Source organism: Pseudophryne corroboree, chromosome 2 (assembly GCF_028390025.1).
Source record: "Pseudophryne corroboree isolate aPseCor3 chromosome 2, aPseCor3.hap2, whole genome shotgun sequence".
Classification (NCBI taxonomy): domain Eukaryota; kingdom Metazoa; phylum Chordata; class Amphibia; order Anura; family Myobatrachidae; genus Pseudophryne; species Pseudophryne corroboree.
The window spans coordinates 174,474,121-174,490,009 of record NC_086445.1 but is presented as its reverse complement, the minus strand read 5'-3'; the positions used below and the strand labels follow the sequence as shown (position 1 = coordinate 174,490,009).

Here is a 15,889-nt window from a genome sequence, read left to right as displayed (position 1 = left end):
TGTATTAAGGCTGTTACGTTCCTTTATGACCGACAAGGCCGAACCAGACCCCTATATTTAAGATTATATGTGGAAGGGAACGTGACCTTCTTGGAGTCTGTTTCTGACTCCGGAATAACTTAATTCAAACAGAAACTTCCAGCCAAGGCAAAACATTTCCAGAACCTTCTTAGATTCTGAATCAGCTTCCCATGTACAGATGAAGGGTTTATGCTATAAGTCATGTTGTGCCTAGGCACAGAAACTAGTCAAGATAACCGTGGACCCATCTGTACGCGAACCAAGCTGTTCTTGAACAGCGATTGTTATGCTGTTGCCCTAGAACATTAGTGTCCTTATGAGCTATATGGGATTCTTACTCCCTTGCAGGCGCTGAAACCTGTCTTCCAGCACCTCAGCCCAGTGTACCTACAGCACCTGGTATTTCAAGGTGGTCTCCCCTCCAAGAACTAACCAGGCCGAACACTGCTTAGCTTCCAAAATCTAATGAGATTGGGCCTATCCACTGTGGTGTAGCCGTAGATTACAAGGTGAAGTCCTGGCTGGCCTTATGACTGCCCCAGACAAAGACAATATGGTCTTATTCTTTTGATGGCAGAGGCCCTATAGATTTTTGCAGTATCAAATGATATGCATATCTATTTTGGGAGGCACTTCCCTATTTAAAACAGTCCCTATCTTGAAAAAGATATTGGAATCCCATTTATTGGGCATTCTACTTTATTGGGTGTAACCCAAACCTTTTTCCTGAATTCTGCCCTTGTGCAGAGACCCTTTTGGGACGTTTAAACCGAAGTGCCTTATTTTTACCCCAGGCTCTGCTGCCTCTATTGAAAGACTAGCCTATTTTTGCTCTCATTTATTCAGCTTATTTATTTAGCTGATATCTTTTACCTGTTCTACGTATGTGGAGCTTTCATCGTCTGATGATTATCATGTGTAGCCTGTAAAGTCAATGATTTATTTACATTCGGTCATCAGCTTGTCTTATTGAAGACGCTGGGGGTAATTCCAAGTTGATCGCAGCAGGATTTTTTTTAGCAGTTGGGCAAAACCATGTGCACTGCAGGGGAGGCAGATGTAACATGTGCAGAGAGAGTTAGATTTGGGTGGGGTGTGTTCAATCTGCAATCTAATTTGCAGTGTAAAAATAAAGCAGCCAGTATTTACCCTGCATAGAAATAAAATAACCCACCCAAATCTAACTCTCTGCACATGTTATATCTGCCTCCCCTGCAGTGCACATGGTTTTGCCCAACTGCTAAAAAAAATCCTGCTGCGATCGACTTGGAATTACCCCCGCTGTTGGGGATACACCACAATCAGAGAGCAGCATGTTTAATATTGTAAGAATTAACATTTCAGCTAAACTGAACAAGATCTGTGCAAACATCACCTCAATGGGTCTATCTATACCTGATGTAAATCAGGAATGTATTAAGCTAAACAGCAAATCATTTTTACACATAACCATCCTGTACCAAATCATAGAGGATAATACAGTTTTTGCCAAACAACAACATATGAGTGTTTGCTGCCCTTAGACATGATAAATACTCAGCACTTTCAGTGTACTACACAATTTTGTGACTGTAATCACTTTTCTCTAAAGTGATATGTGTGACCCTTCCCATGCACCTGCATTAAGGATCAGAAGTATCAACCGACAATCATTTATTATTAAGTCAGCATCACACTAGCAGTCAGTCACATATTATACATATATACATCATATGAGCAGATTATCAACTGCGAACACATCTCAAAGCATGTAGGAGTACATATTACTGAATTCTGTCTTATACAGATCTTTAAAGTATTCAGACGCATTGCGAAGAAAACCACAGTATTGTACATAAAACTCATATGCAATAGGCGCTAAAGTTCACTATTCATACTACAAAGGTAGATAGAAATTTAGGCCCTCATTCCGAGTTGATCGGTCGCAAGGCGAATTTAGCAGAGTTACACACGCTAAGCCGCCGCCTACTGGGAGTGAATCTTAGCTTCTTAAAATTGCGACCGATGTATGCGCAATATTGCGATTACTAACTACTTAGCAGTTTCAGAGTAGCTTCAGACTTACTCTGCCTGTGCGATCAGTTCAGTGCTTGTCGTTCCTGGTTGACGTCACAAACACACCCAGCGTTCGCCCAGGCACTCCCACCGTTTCTCCGGCCACTCCTGCGTTTTTTCCGGAAACGGTAGCGTTTTCAGCCACACGCCCCTGAAACGCCGTGTTTCCGCCCAGTAACACCCATTTCCTGTCAATCACATTACGATCGCCGGAGCGAAGAAAAAGCCGTGAGTAAAAATACTTTCTTCATAGTAAAGTTACTTGGCGCAGTCGCAGTGCGAACTTTGCGCATGCGTACTAAGCGGATTTTCACTGCGATGCGATGAAAAATACCGAGCGAACAACTCGGAATGAGGGCCTTAGTGCTGTATAACCTGTACTCAGTAGAGTGGAATACAGGGAGACTACCCCACTTCCAGGATCGATCAATACGTTAGCAAACGCTGAGTGGATCCAGACGCTACTAGTGAACACTGCCGCTCTAGTCATTTTTTGTGGACACAGAAGCTCAGTGAACGTTAGTGCATGCAGACGCTCCTGTCTGCGACCCAGTCTCTTAGCGCTAAACATTAGTGTATACAGACACAGCAGCCTATGCTGCGACCGAGTCCCCTCGTGGTAGCGTCTGAGACGGAAGTGAGGCAATCAGTTCATGGCGGGATATGCAGGGTAACTGGGGATATGCACGGTAACTGGTCATGAACTGGGGGGAGGGGCAACCAGGAGAGCGTCTGACTCCCCACTGCTGACATCAACCCTAGGGATCGCAGCCTCAACTAATCCTGGCACCTTATGATCCCTAAAGCCTAGCGCTAGAGCACCCGTGGTGGTGGCACGCCAGCTACTGTTTGGCAGTCTCCTCCCAAAACAGTGCGGCTGTGTCCGTATTCCCCTTCTAAGCAGAACCTATGCCTTACTTTCTCCCCGTGCTCCGGCCACAGCCTGGTAACGTCTGCTGGACCTGCTTGTAACATCCGACACAGACGCCCGTTGAGACAGCACTTGTACAGTGGGTAAGCGTTGTTGCGACCCGGCGGAGAGTTGTTGGAATGACTCTTTCCAATATGCGTGTAAGACACTGTTAGGAAAGATCACTCAAACACATAGTAAGACTATAAAAATAAATCAAATAAAGCTTAGGGCTGCCAAACACAGCAACCCTGTGACCATGGTCCGGCTCCTGCCGCACCAAACAAAAAACTGATTTGACTGAGTCAGTGGGCGGGATTATATGGACGAGCCCAGTACATTCTGGGAGGCCAGAAAGCTTGTGATCGCTTGGTGCCAATCCGCAGTCGCTCCATCATATCCCAATGTTTATCCTGTGGATAACCTGTGGACCCTGCCGGAGAAACAGATGCAATCAGAACAGCACTTGGGGAACCATAACATAGTGGAAGTGTAATAAATTAATGTAAAAAGCAGATTGGCCATGTGCCCTACTGCTGCTGCTGTACTTAGCAAACTACAGTGCGGAGGGAGCCTGGCTGGGTGGACCGGCCATAAGGATACACGCTGGATGTGTGCACTGTGTTCCCAGCATCACATCCCCTTCCTTTTCGGGATAGCTGGGCTGCAATAACAGCGGAGCTGCCATCTTCTCTCCCTCCTCCTGTACACCTCCCAAACTAGCCGCCCAGAAGAGCAGGAATACCAGCCTCAGGATTTCCATAGTCCGAGGGTGTCAGCAATCACACACTGACCCAGCTGGCAGCTGCGTCTGTCATAGTGTTTCCTCCCATCCAAGGCTCCACTATCACCTAGTGCGGCTGCTACTCGAGCCCAGCAGTCACCTCCGGTGAATGCTTTCAGCTAACGGTACCCTGATGACAGTTTCTGGGTTGGGTTCCAGACCGCTCCGGCACTGGTGCGGTCGGGAGCGTGGTTTGCACTCACCACTTCTTCTGGGAGGGAGAGCCACGGGCCATACAGTTGACTGGGTGCAGTGATCTGCGGGCCCTGGAAGAATCTTGGGCGTCATAGCAGCTGCACCCCCTGCAGCCTCAGTAGTTACGCCACTGTTAGTGGAGAGAGCAAGATGTTGCTGAAGGATGCAGGCCTAGATAAACAATTTTGGGCGGAAGCCATATCCACTGCGGTTTATCTCAAAAACTATTCTCCAACATTTGGCCTAAAGGACATAACACCTATTCAAACATGGGGGGTAATTCAGATCTGATCGCTGTTGTGCGTTTTCGCACAGTGGGAGATCAGATCCTAGCTGCGCATGTGTATGTACCGCAATACGTACGCACATCGGAGAGCTAAAACAAGCATCGCTACTCAGCGACGTGATGGTGCGAAGGATCCATTCGCATGGGCGTACGCAAGATGATTGACAGGAGGAGGCAATTTGTGGGTAGCAACTGACCATTTACAGGAAATGTCCGTAAAAACGCAGGCGTGTCCAAGCGTTTTGAGGGAGGGTGTCTAACGTCAGCTCCGGCCCCGATCAGCAGGATTCAGTCGCACTGGAAGAGTAATTTCCAGGGCTGCGCAGACTGCACAAACTGATTGTTAGCAGCTCTGCTACACATAGAAATGCACACTTGCACAGCGAAAATACACTCCCCTTGTAGGCGGCAAGTATCTGATCACAGGACAGCAAAAAACGCAGTCAGCAATCAGATCTGAATTAGGCCCATGGTTAAACAGACAACCAAGTGTAAAGCATATCAGAACTTTGGAAAGTACGGCCTATGTGCATACACCAAAAGAAAGAAAACACAAGCTGGATTCAGAATCAGTTAAAAGTATCATGTTGGGGGCGTGGCCAAGCGGGCTGAGGAGGAAGAAGTGCTGCCGCTGTGCTCTGGACCTCGGCTCCCTTTAACATCCTGGGAGCTGAGACACAGCGGCCCCTGGCACCCTGCCTGCATCCCATCCCGGCCAGCCAGGTATGAGACATCCGGGGGTGGTCGCGCGGGGCCGAAAACTGCTGCCATCAGCTCCTGTGAGACGCGGCCTACCTAGCCGGCGGAAGCCACGGCCTCGAGTTCGGAGGTCGGTGTCGGGACTGTCACCACGCACGCACGCCGGACGGCGTGCAACGGTGCATAAAGACGCTCCGGGACCCAGAGGGGCCCCCACCAAGTGCATATACCTGGCACATAAAGGGGTTCTCGGCCGAGACCCCTCACAAGGGCCCTCATCAGCAAACCAGTATAATATATTACACTGCACACGTCTTCCCCATAGCTGCAGCTCCAGTCATAACATCTACTGCTGGGGAGATTGCTGGACAGAGGAGGAGGTGGACAGGGGCTCCTGCATATTCCCCTAACCTCTGGCAGATGTTGGCAGGCCAGGCTGTCTGAGGTCTCAGGTTTGGGAGAAACACTTTACTACTGTGTTGTTTCACAGAATTTACTGGCTTCCACAGCAGTGCTACTTATGGATAAATATATGGCCAGGCAGGCCAGGAACACGAAGGGGGGCCAGACGGGCAAGGGGCGTGGAACCGACATGCCGTCTTCAGCTTCGCCCGTTTCTCCTGGGACCAGACGAGGCGACGTTACTGGGGAACAAGTCTCTGCTGCTCTCCCTAATGCCGCTGCTGGTTCTCTCACCTCTCAAGAATTAACTGTTCTTCTGTCATGACTTTTAGACCAAAAACTGGCACCGCTCAAGGTTCTATTGATTCTGCACTCACACAGCTCATGAAACACGATCAACGTCTTTCTGAAGCGGAGCAACGTATATTCGATTTAGAAGATGAGCTCACTACGGCTAAAGCCACTATTTCTAACCACGAGAAATCGGTGTTATCCATGGTGGACAAGCTAGAAGATATGGAAAACAGGAATCATAGAAATAATAAGATTTTAAACCTACCGGTAAATCTTTTTCGTGTAGTCCGTAGAAGATGCTGGGGACTCCGTAAGGACCATGGGGATAGATGGGCTCCGCAGAAGACATGGGCACTTTAGGAAAGACTTTAGATCTGGTGTGCATTGGCTCCTCCCTCTATGCCCCTCCTCCAGACCTCAGTTAGAGAAACTGTGTCCAGAGGAGACGGACAGTATGAGGAAAGGATTTTTGTTAATCCAAGGGCAAGATTCATACCAGCCACACCAATCACACCGTATAACTTGTGATATACTATCCAGTTAACAGTATGAAAACGACATAGCATCAGTCCAAGACCGATGAGACTATAACATAACCCTTATTTAAGCAATAACTATATACAAGTCTTGCAGAAGTAGTCCGCACTTGGGACGGGCGCCCAGCATCCTCTACGGACTACGAGAAAAAGATTTACCGGTAGGTTTAAAATCTTATTTTCTCTTACGTCCTAGAGGATGCTGGGGACTCCGTAAGGACCATGGGGATTATACCAAAGCTCCCAAACGGGCGGGAGAGTGCGGCTGACTCTGCAGCACCGATTGAGAAAACAGGAGGTCCTCCTCAGCCAGGGGATCAAACTTATAGAACTTTGCAAAGGAGTTTGAACCTGACTAAGTAGTAGCTAGGCACAGCTGTAGTGCCGAGACCCCTCTGGCAGCCGCCCAAGAAGAGCCCACCTTCCTAGTGGAATGGGCCTTGACCGATTTAGGTAATGGCAATCCCGCCGTAGAATGCGCCTGCTGAATCGTGTTACAGATCCAGCGAGCAATAGTCTACTTTGAAGCAGGGGCACCAATCTTGTTGGTTGCATACATGACAAACAGTGCTTCTGTTTTTCTGACTGTAGCCGATCTGGCCACGTAAATTTTCAAAGCCCTGACCACATCAAGGGACTCGGAATCCTCCAAGTCACGCGTAGCCACAGGCACCACAATAGTTCATATGAAAGGATGAAAACACTTTTGGCAGGAATTGAGGACGGGTCCGCAATTCCACTCTATCCATATGGAAAACCAGATAGGGGCTTTTATGTGATAAAGCCGCTAATTCCAACACTCGCCTAGCCGAAGCCAAGGCTAATAACATGACCACCTTCCAAGTGAGATTTGCAACCGGTCCTGTCTTAGAGGAAGAAGCCACTGATCTTCTGCGAGCATTTCCTGCAGATCCAGATACCAGGTCCTTCGTGGCCAATCTGGAACAATGAGGATTGTTCTCATTCCTCTCCCTCCTACCATTCTCAACACCTTGGGTATGAGAGGAAGAGGGGGAAATACATAGACCGACTGGAACACCCACGGTGTCACTAGGGCATCTACAGCTACTGCCTGAGGGTCTCTTGACCTGGTGCAATACCTCTGTACCTTCTTGTTGAGGTGGGACGCCATCATGTCTATCTGTGGCAGTTCCCACTGACTTGCAATCTGTGCGAAGGCTTCCTAAAGAAGTCCTCTCTTGGATGCAGGTCGTGTTTGCTGAGGAAGTCTGCTTCTCAGTTGTCCACCCCAAGAATGAACTGCTGAAAATGCGCTTACATGATTTTCCGCCCAGCGGAGAATCCTGGTGGCTTCTGCCATTTCCACTCTGCTCTTTGTGCCGCCTTGGCGGTTTACATGAGCCACTGCAGTGATGTTGTCTGACTGGATCAGAACCCGTAGGTCGCGAAGCAATGTTTCCGCTTGCCGAAGGGTGTTGTATATGACTCTCAGCTCCAGGATTTTGATTTGAATACAAGTTTTTTGACTTGACCCAAAGACCTTTGAAGTTTCTTCCCTGTGTGACTGCTCCCCCACCTCGGGGGCTCGTGTCCGTGGCTACCAGAATCCAGTCCTGGATGGCGAACCTGCGACCCTGCAGAAGGTGAGCACTCTGCAGCCACCATAGGAGGGACACCCTGGCCCTAGGGGACAGGGTGATTAACTGATGCATCTGTAGATGCGATCCGGACCACTTGTTGCGTAGATCCCATTGGAAAGTCCTCGCATGGAACCTGCCGAAGGGAATGGCCTCGTAAGATGCCACCATCTTTCCCAGGACCCGAGTGCAGTGATGCACTGACACCTGTTTTGGCTTTAATAGGTTTTTTTTACCAGAGTCATTAGTTCCTGGGCCTTCTCTATCGGAAGAAAAACCCATTTCTGGTCTGTATTCAGAATCATACCCAAGAAGGGCAGACGAGTCATAGGAACCAACTGTGACTTCGGGATATTGAGAATCCAGCCGAGTTGCTGTGACACCTTCAGCGAAAGTGACACGCTGTTAAACAACTGCTCTTTTGATCTCGCCCTTATTAGGAGATCGTCCAAGTATGGGATAATTGTGACTCCTTGCTTGCGTAGGAGCATCATCATTTCCGCCAATTACCCTGGAATTGGTAATGACAATACTGTACCGTAATTCTCAGGTACGCCTGATGGGGTGGATAAATGGGAACATGAAGGTATGCAGCCTTTATGTCTAGATACACCATAAAATCCCCCCCCCCCCCCTTCCAGGCTGGCGATGATCGCTCTGAGCGATTCCACCTTGAATTTGAACCTTTTCAAGTATAGGTTCAGAGATTTTAATTTTAAAATAGGTCTGACCGAACCGTCCGGTCAGAGCCGGCCCTAACCAATATGATGCCCTAGGCAAGATTTTGGCTGGTGCCCCCTAGCACCACCGCTGGTTCTGCCTCTGACCTTGCACATCTTTCCCAGCACCATCACCCCTCACCCATAGCAGTCCTTGTACCCCCTATATTTTAAATAGGAACAGTTCGCACATTTGACGCACAGCCCAAAAAGGGGCATCTTCTTGCTGGGAAGGGACATGGCCACACAATAGTAACCCCAATTCCAATTACGTCACACAGTGCTGCAACTTTATTCACATTTTATCTTGCGATAGTGTCCATAATTCATATTACATCCCACAGTAGTATCACTTTACCTTATAAACGTTACTCCTCACAGTAGAGCCCCTTATTCACATTACATCACACTGAATTGCTCCTTATTCACATTACACCACACCTTATTGCTCTTTATTCACAATAGACGACACAGTAGTGCCCTTTCTATTTGCAACTCCACATAGTAGAGCACCTTATACACATAATGCCACACATTAGTAATGCATTTATACACAATTCCACACAGTAGTGCCCCTTACACATATGAGACACATTAAATGTCCTTATAAACATAATGCACCTTACACATTATGACAACTTTTATTAATGCCCTTTTACACATAATGTCCTTTACACACATGCCGCACATTATTAATGCCCTTATACACATAATGACACACATAGTGCCCCCTACACATTTGCTGCACATTATTAGTGCCCCTATACACATAATGACACACATACATTAGTACCCTGTTACACATATGCCGCACATTATTAATGCCCTTATACACATAATGACACACATAGTGAACCCTACACATTTGCTGCACATTATTAGTGCCCCTATACACATAATGACACACATACAGTAGTACCCTGTTACACATATGCCGCACATTATTAATGCCCTTATACACATAATGACACACATAGTGCCCCCTACACATTTGCTGCACATTATTAGTGCCCCTATACACATAATGACACACATACAGTAGTACCCTGTTACACATATGCCGCACATTATTAATGCCCTTATACACATAATGACACACATAGTGGCCCTTTACACATATGTTGCACATTATTAATGCATTTTTACATGACACACATAATGCTCCTTACACATATTCTGAACACTACTGCACAACCAACCCACTCACATGCACACAGCACTCACACTTCCACTAACACTGTGACCTCTGCCTCTGCTTGGATAAAGATGTGTCCTCACAAATCTTGCATCAATGCTAACGTCGGGCACTTTTTTTTATGAAAATGCATCTTATTTGCATTGCTATGTGGCTAGGATGCACAAGCAGCTTCTGCTGATTAAACTGATATGCAGCATGCCTATATACTGTGTGAGACTGTGGCTGTATCTGCATATGAAATGCTACATACAGAATATAGGCATGTCGCATATCATTTTTATCAGCAGAAGCTGATGATGCCCCATGGCATATCAAATGCCCTAGGCAATTGCCTAGTTTGCCTATGCCTATGGCCGGCTCTGCGTCCGGTTTCGGGACTACAGCCAAGGTTGAGTAATATCCCCTTCCTTGTTGAAGGAGGGGAACCTTGAGCACCACCTGTTGGAGATACAATGGGGGAAATTTACTAAGCTCCCGATTTTGACCGAGATGCCGTTTTTTCATCAAAGTGTCATCTCGGTAATTTACTAAGCACTAATCACGGCAGTGATGAGGGCATTCGTAATTTTTTGCAAGTTCAGGTAAAAAATTACGAATGAATACACCATCGGTCAAAACGCGGCTGTTTAAGTATGAATCTCGGTCATTTACTAAGAAGTGCAAAGCAAAAAAAGAACAAACACTGCCGTGAAAAATTACAACTCGTAAAAAAGTGCTAAAAAAAAACAGACCTGCTTTTTTTATTCGTGATTGGATAGGCATGCACGGATCCATGAGATCCGTGCATGTATATCAGTGGGAAGGGGTGGGAAAGTGCTTATTTTTTCAAAAAAAATTGCGTGGGGTCCCCCCTCCTAAGCATAACCAGCCTCGGGCTCTTTGAGCCGATCCTGGTTGCAGAAATATGGGGAAAAAAATGACAGGGGTTCCCCCATATTTAAGCAACCAGCATCGGGCTCTGCGCCTGGTCCTGGTCCCAAAAATACGGGGGACAAAAAGAGTAGGGGTCCCCCGTATTTTTAAAACCAGCACCGGGCTCCACTAGCTGGACAGATAATGCCACAGCCGGGGGTCACTTTTATATAGTGCCCTGCGGCCGTGGCATCAAAAATCCAACTAGTCACTCCTGGCCGGGGTACCCTGGGGGAGTGGGGACCCCTTCAATCAAGGGGTCCCCCCCCCCAGGGTACCCAAGGGCCAGGGGTGAAGCCCGAGGCTGTCCCCCCCCATCCAATGGGCTGCGGATGGGGAGGCCGATAGCCTTTGTTGTAAAAGAAAAGATATTGTTTTTAGTAGCAGTACTACAAGGCCCAGCAAGCCTCCCCCGCATGCTGGTACTTGGAGAACCACAAGTACCAGCATGCGACGGAAAAACGGGCCCGCTGGTACCTGTAGTACTACTACTAAAAAAATACCCAAAAAAAGACAAGACACACACACCGTGAAAGTATAATTTTATTACATACATACACACATACATACATACTTACCTTAAGTTCCCACGCAGGTCGGTCCTCTTCTCCAGTAGAATCCAAGGGGTACCTGTTGAAGAAATTATACTCACGAGATCCAGGGGTCCAGGCTCCTCGGGAAATCCAGGGGTAATCCACGTACTTGCATAAAATAAGAAAACGGAAAGCCGAGCCACGAACTGAAAGGGGCCCCATGTTTTCACATGGGACTCCTTTCCACGAATGCCAGAAACCCACTCTGACTGATGTCTAAGTGGGTTTCTTCAGCCAATCAGGGAGCGCCACGTTGTAGCACTCTCCTGATCAGCTGTGTGCTCCTGTACTCACTGACAGGCGGCACACGGCAGTGTTACAATGTAGCGCCTATGCGCTACATTGTAACCAATGATGGGAACTTTCTGCTCAGCGGTGACGTCACTTTAGGTCAACCGCAGGGCAGAAAGTTCCCAGCATTGGTTACAATGGAGCGCATAGGCGCTACATTGTAACACTGCCGTGTGCTGCCTGTCAGTGAGGACAGGACCACACAGCTGATCAGGAGAGTGCTACAACGTGGCACTCCCTGATTGGCTGAAGAAACCCACTTAGACATCAGTCAGAGTGGGTTTCTGGCATTCGTGGAAAGGAGTCCCATGTGAAAACATGGGGCCCCTTTCAGTTCGTGGCTCGGCTTTCCGTTTTCTTATTTTATGCAAGTACGTGGATTACCCCTGGATTTCCCGAGGAGCCTGGACCCCTGGATCTCGTGAGTATAATTTCTTCAACAGGTACCCCTTGGATTCTACTGGAGAAGAGGACCGACCTGCGTGGGAACTTAAGGTAAGTATGTATGTATGTGTGTATGTATGTAATAAAATTATACTTTCACGGTGTGTGTGTCTTGTCTTTTTTTGGGTATTTTTTTAGTAGTAGTACTACAGGTACCAGCGGGCCCGTTTTTCCGTCGCATGCTGGTACTTGTGGTTCTCCAAGTACCAGCATGCGGGGGAGGCTTGCTGGGCCTTGTAGTACTGCTACTAAAAACAATATCTTTTCTTTTATAACAAAGGCTATCAGCCTCCCCATCCGCAGCCCATTGGATGGGGGGGGACAGCCTCGGGCTTCACCCCTGGCCCTTGGGTGGCTGGGGGGGGGGACACCCCTTGATTGAAGGGGTCCCCACTCCCCCAGGGTACCCCGGCCAGGAGTGACTAGTTGGATTTTTGATGCCACGGCCGCAGGGCACTATATAAAAGTGACCCCCGGCTGTGGCATTATCTGTCCAGCTAGTGGAGCCCGGTGCTGGTTTTAAAAATACGGGGGACCCCTACTCTTTTTGTCCCCCGTATTTTTGGGACCAGGACCAGGCGCAGAGCCCGATGCTGGTTGCTTAAATATGGGGGAACCCCTGTCATTTTTTTCCCCATATTTCTGCAACCAGGATCGGCTCAAAGAGCCCGAGGCTGGTTATGCTTAGGAGGGGGGACCCCACGCAATTTTTTTTATTATTTTACAGTGTTTAATTAAAAAAAATAAAAAAATAAACCCCAGCACGGATCACACAGATCCGGCCGAGATTGATTGTAAAAAAAGTCGGCAGTGTTTTGCTAATCACTGCCGTAAAAATAGGTAAAAAACCACGAATGACATCGACATCGGAAGAAAAGAAAAACCCGAATACGACAGCTTAGTAAATCCATCGTAATCAATTCAAAAAGTTGCAGTTTTACACTGTCGATGTCATTCGTGATTGAACTTTGACCTTTTTTCGGAAATTACGAATCTTAGTAAATTTACCCCAATGTGTGAATTGTATTTAATATTATCTCCCTTTCTGGGGGAGAAGCCGGTAGGGCCGATAAGGAAAACCGGCGAGGAGGCACCTCTTTGAATTCCAGCTTGTAACCCTGAGAAACAATTTCTATTGCCCAGGGATCCACCTGTGAGTGAACTCAGATGTGGCTGAAGAGTCGAAGACGTGCTCCCACTGGGACGGACTCCCTTAGCGGAGCCCCAGCTTCATGCGGTGGATTTAGTAGAGGCCGGGGAGGACTTCTGTTCCTGGGAACTAGCTGTGCCCTGCGCCCTTACCTCTGGTAAGAAAGGACGCTCCTCGTACTTTCTTGTTTTTCTGCGACCGAAAGGACTGCTTTTGATAATGTCGTGCTTTCTTAAGCTGTGAGGGAATATAAGGCAAAAGATCAGATTTACCAGCTATAGCTGTTGAGACCAGGTCCGAGAGCCCTTCTGCACACAATTCCTCACCCTTGTATAGTAAAACCTCCATATGCCTCTTTTAGTCGGCATCACCTGTCCATTGCATGTTCCACAGGACACGTCTAGCAGAAATCGACATAGCGTTGACTCTAGAACCCAGTAGACCAATGTCTCTTTGAGCATGTCATATATAAGACAGCATCTTTTATATATCCTAGGGTTAATAACATGGTATCCTTATCTAGGGTTTCAATCTCTGCTGATAAGGTATCTGTCCACGCTGCTACAACGCTATAAACCCCTGCCGACACAATCGTCGGTCTGAGTAGTGTACCAGAATGTGTGTAAATGGACTTCAAAGTACTTTTCTGCATGCTATCTGCAGGATCCCTGAGGGTAGCTGTATCTTGGTATGTCAGCGCTGTCAGGAATCTGCATTTTCCATCGCATCACTGCTGTGGAACTACAGGTCCCAGCAGATCAGTTCTGTTTCAGTCTCCTGCAGCCCACAGCTCACGTGCTCCACCTAACCAGTTCAGTTCTGTTCCAGTTCTGGTTTTCAGTCCTCTGCAGCCTGGAATGCTTCAGCCAACTCACAGCTGATCTGGACACCTAATCCAGCTAGTATCTCTGCCTGCAGTTTGTGTCCAATCACTGCTGGGCAGGAGGTATAACTTCCAGTTTGTGGCTCTCTCACATCGCCTTGGACAACACGTCACATCCCGTGAACAGACGGCTCCTGTTTGCTATCCTCTGTGTACAAAGATTTCCTTCTGTATTAGACCTGTGGAACAACAGGTCCCAGCAGTTCCAGTTCCCAGTTGTTCCTGTGTTCCTGTGGAACTACAAGTTCCAGCAACCACTCCAGTTCTCCTACTGCATCCAGTGGTTCCCTGTGTTCCAGTCTCCAGTTCCCCTGTGTTCCTGGTTATCCTTCTGCATCTCTGTGGAACTACAAGTTCCAGCAACCACTCCAGCTCTCCTGCTACATTCCGTGTTCCAGCCTCCAGTGGTTCCCTGTGTTCCAGTCTCCAGATTCCCTGTGTTCCTGTCTCCTCCGTGTACCTGGCTATTCTCAAGAGACTTAGTACTCCTGGTTACTTCACTCTGCTCCGTGGAACTTCAAGTCCCAGCATTACATCAGCTTCTGCTACAGTCAGCTTCCACCGTTTGCAGCAGAGACTTCTCTCCAGGTGCTATCTATTGTTTTCACCTGTGTATGGTTAACTTGCTTGCTGCATTATGCTATGACTTCTGGAACTTAATACAACCTCTTCATGTACATCTCATGCAGTCTCCTGCTTAAACCTTGCTTGGTTGTGGACTTTGCATTACTATTGACTGTGTGGAGAATTATTGCTGAGTTTCAATCCATCTGTGGGAGTGATTACTATCAGATTGCTATTTCAGTTCCCAGACTGGTTCATTGCCTATATTACTGCACTGGTACCCAGACCAACCGAATATCTGTGACTGTCTATATTACTTTTGTCAGCATTTCATGTACCAAATTATTTAAAGTTCATCCGTTTCTATTTCTGTTATAATCCATGTGCATTTAATAAACATCGTTGCACAGGAATCTTTACAGCCTCCTCGGTTTCTCCATTGCACCACCACTGACCCACTAGTGCCCCCTCCGGGGACAGACAAAACCTCAGACCTGACAAGCGCTACCTTTTGGGTAAACGTGTCAACGCCTTGTCCACCCTAGGGGAGGATTCCCATCGTATCCTGGCCCTAGCAGGGAAAGGATACGCCATGAGAATTCTTTTGGGAAACTGCAGTTTCTTGTCTTGAGATTCCCGCTCTTTTTCACACAATTCATTTGGTTCATGAGAGGGGGGAAATGTTATCTCAGCTTTCTTCCCCTTAAACATGTGTACCCTCGTGTCAGGGACAGATGGGTCATCAGTGATATGCAAAACATCTTTTATTACAATAATCATATATTGAATACTTTTCTGCCAGTTTTGGCTGTAACTTTGCATCATCGTAGTCGACACTGGAGTCAGACTCCGTGTCGGTATCAGTGTCTATTATTTTGGATAGTGGGCGTTTTGAGACTCTGAAGGTCCCTGCGACATACATGAGTAGATTCTCTGTCTGTTCTCTAATCTTTTGTGCAATAAATTTACCTCTGCACTTAATTCCACATATCCAGTCAGGTGTCGGCGTTGTTGACGGAGACACCACACACACACACACATTTGCTCCATCTCCTCCTTAGAAGAGCCTTTTATCTCAGACACGTCGACACACACGTACCGACACACCACACACTCAGGGAATCCTTTTATCTGAAGACAGTTCCCCCACAAGGCCCTTCGGAGAGACAGAGAGAGAGTATGCCAGCACACACCCAGCGCTAATACCCCAGGAAAAACACACAATGTGTTTACCCAGTAGCGCTGTAATACTATTATTTTCTGCTAATTATGTGCCCCCCCCCCCCCTCTTCTCTGAAACCTCCTTTCACCGTGGATAAGCAGGGGAGAGTCCGGGGAGCTTCCTCTCAGCTGTG

General features: G+C 47.5%; 1 pseudogene; it reads right to left on the bottom strand.

Annotated features, from left to right (window-relative positions):
• Window positions 1-405: 405 nt before the first annotated feature.
• Window positions 406-524, bottom strand: LOC135052639 (5S ribosomal RNA; annotated as a pseudogene).
• Between the last annotated feature and the right edge of the window lie 15,365 nt (window positions 525-15,889).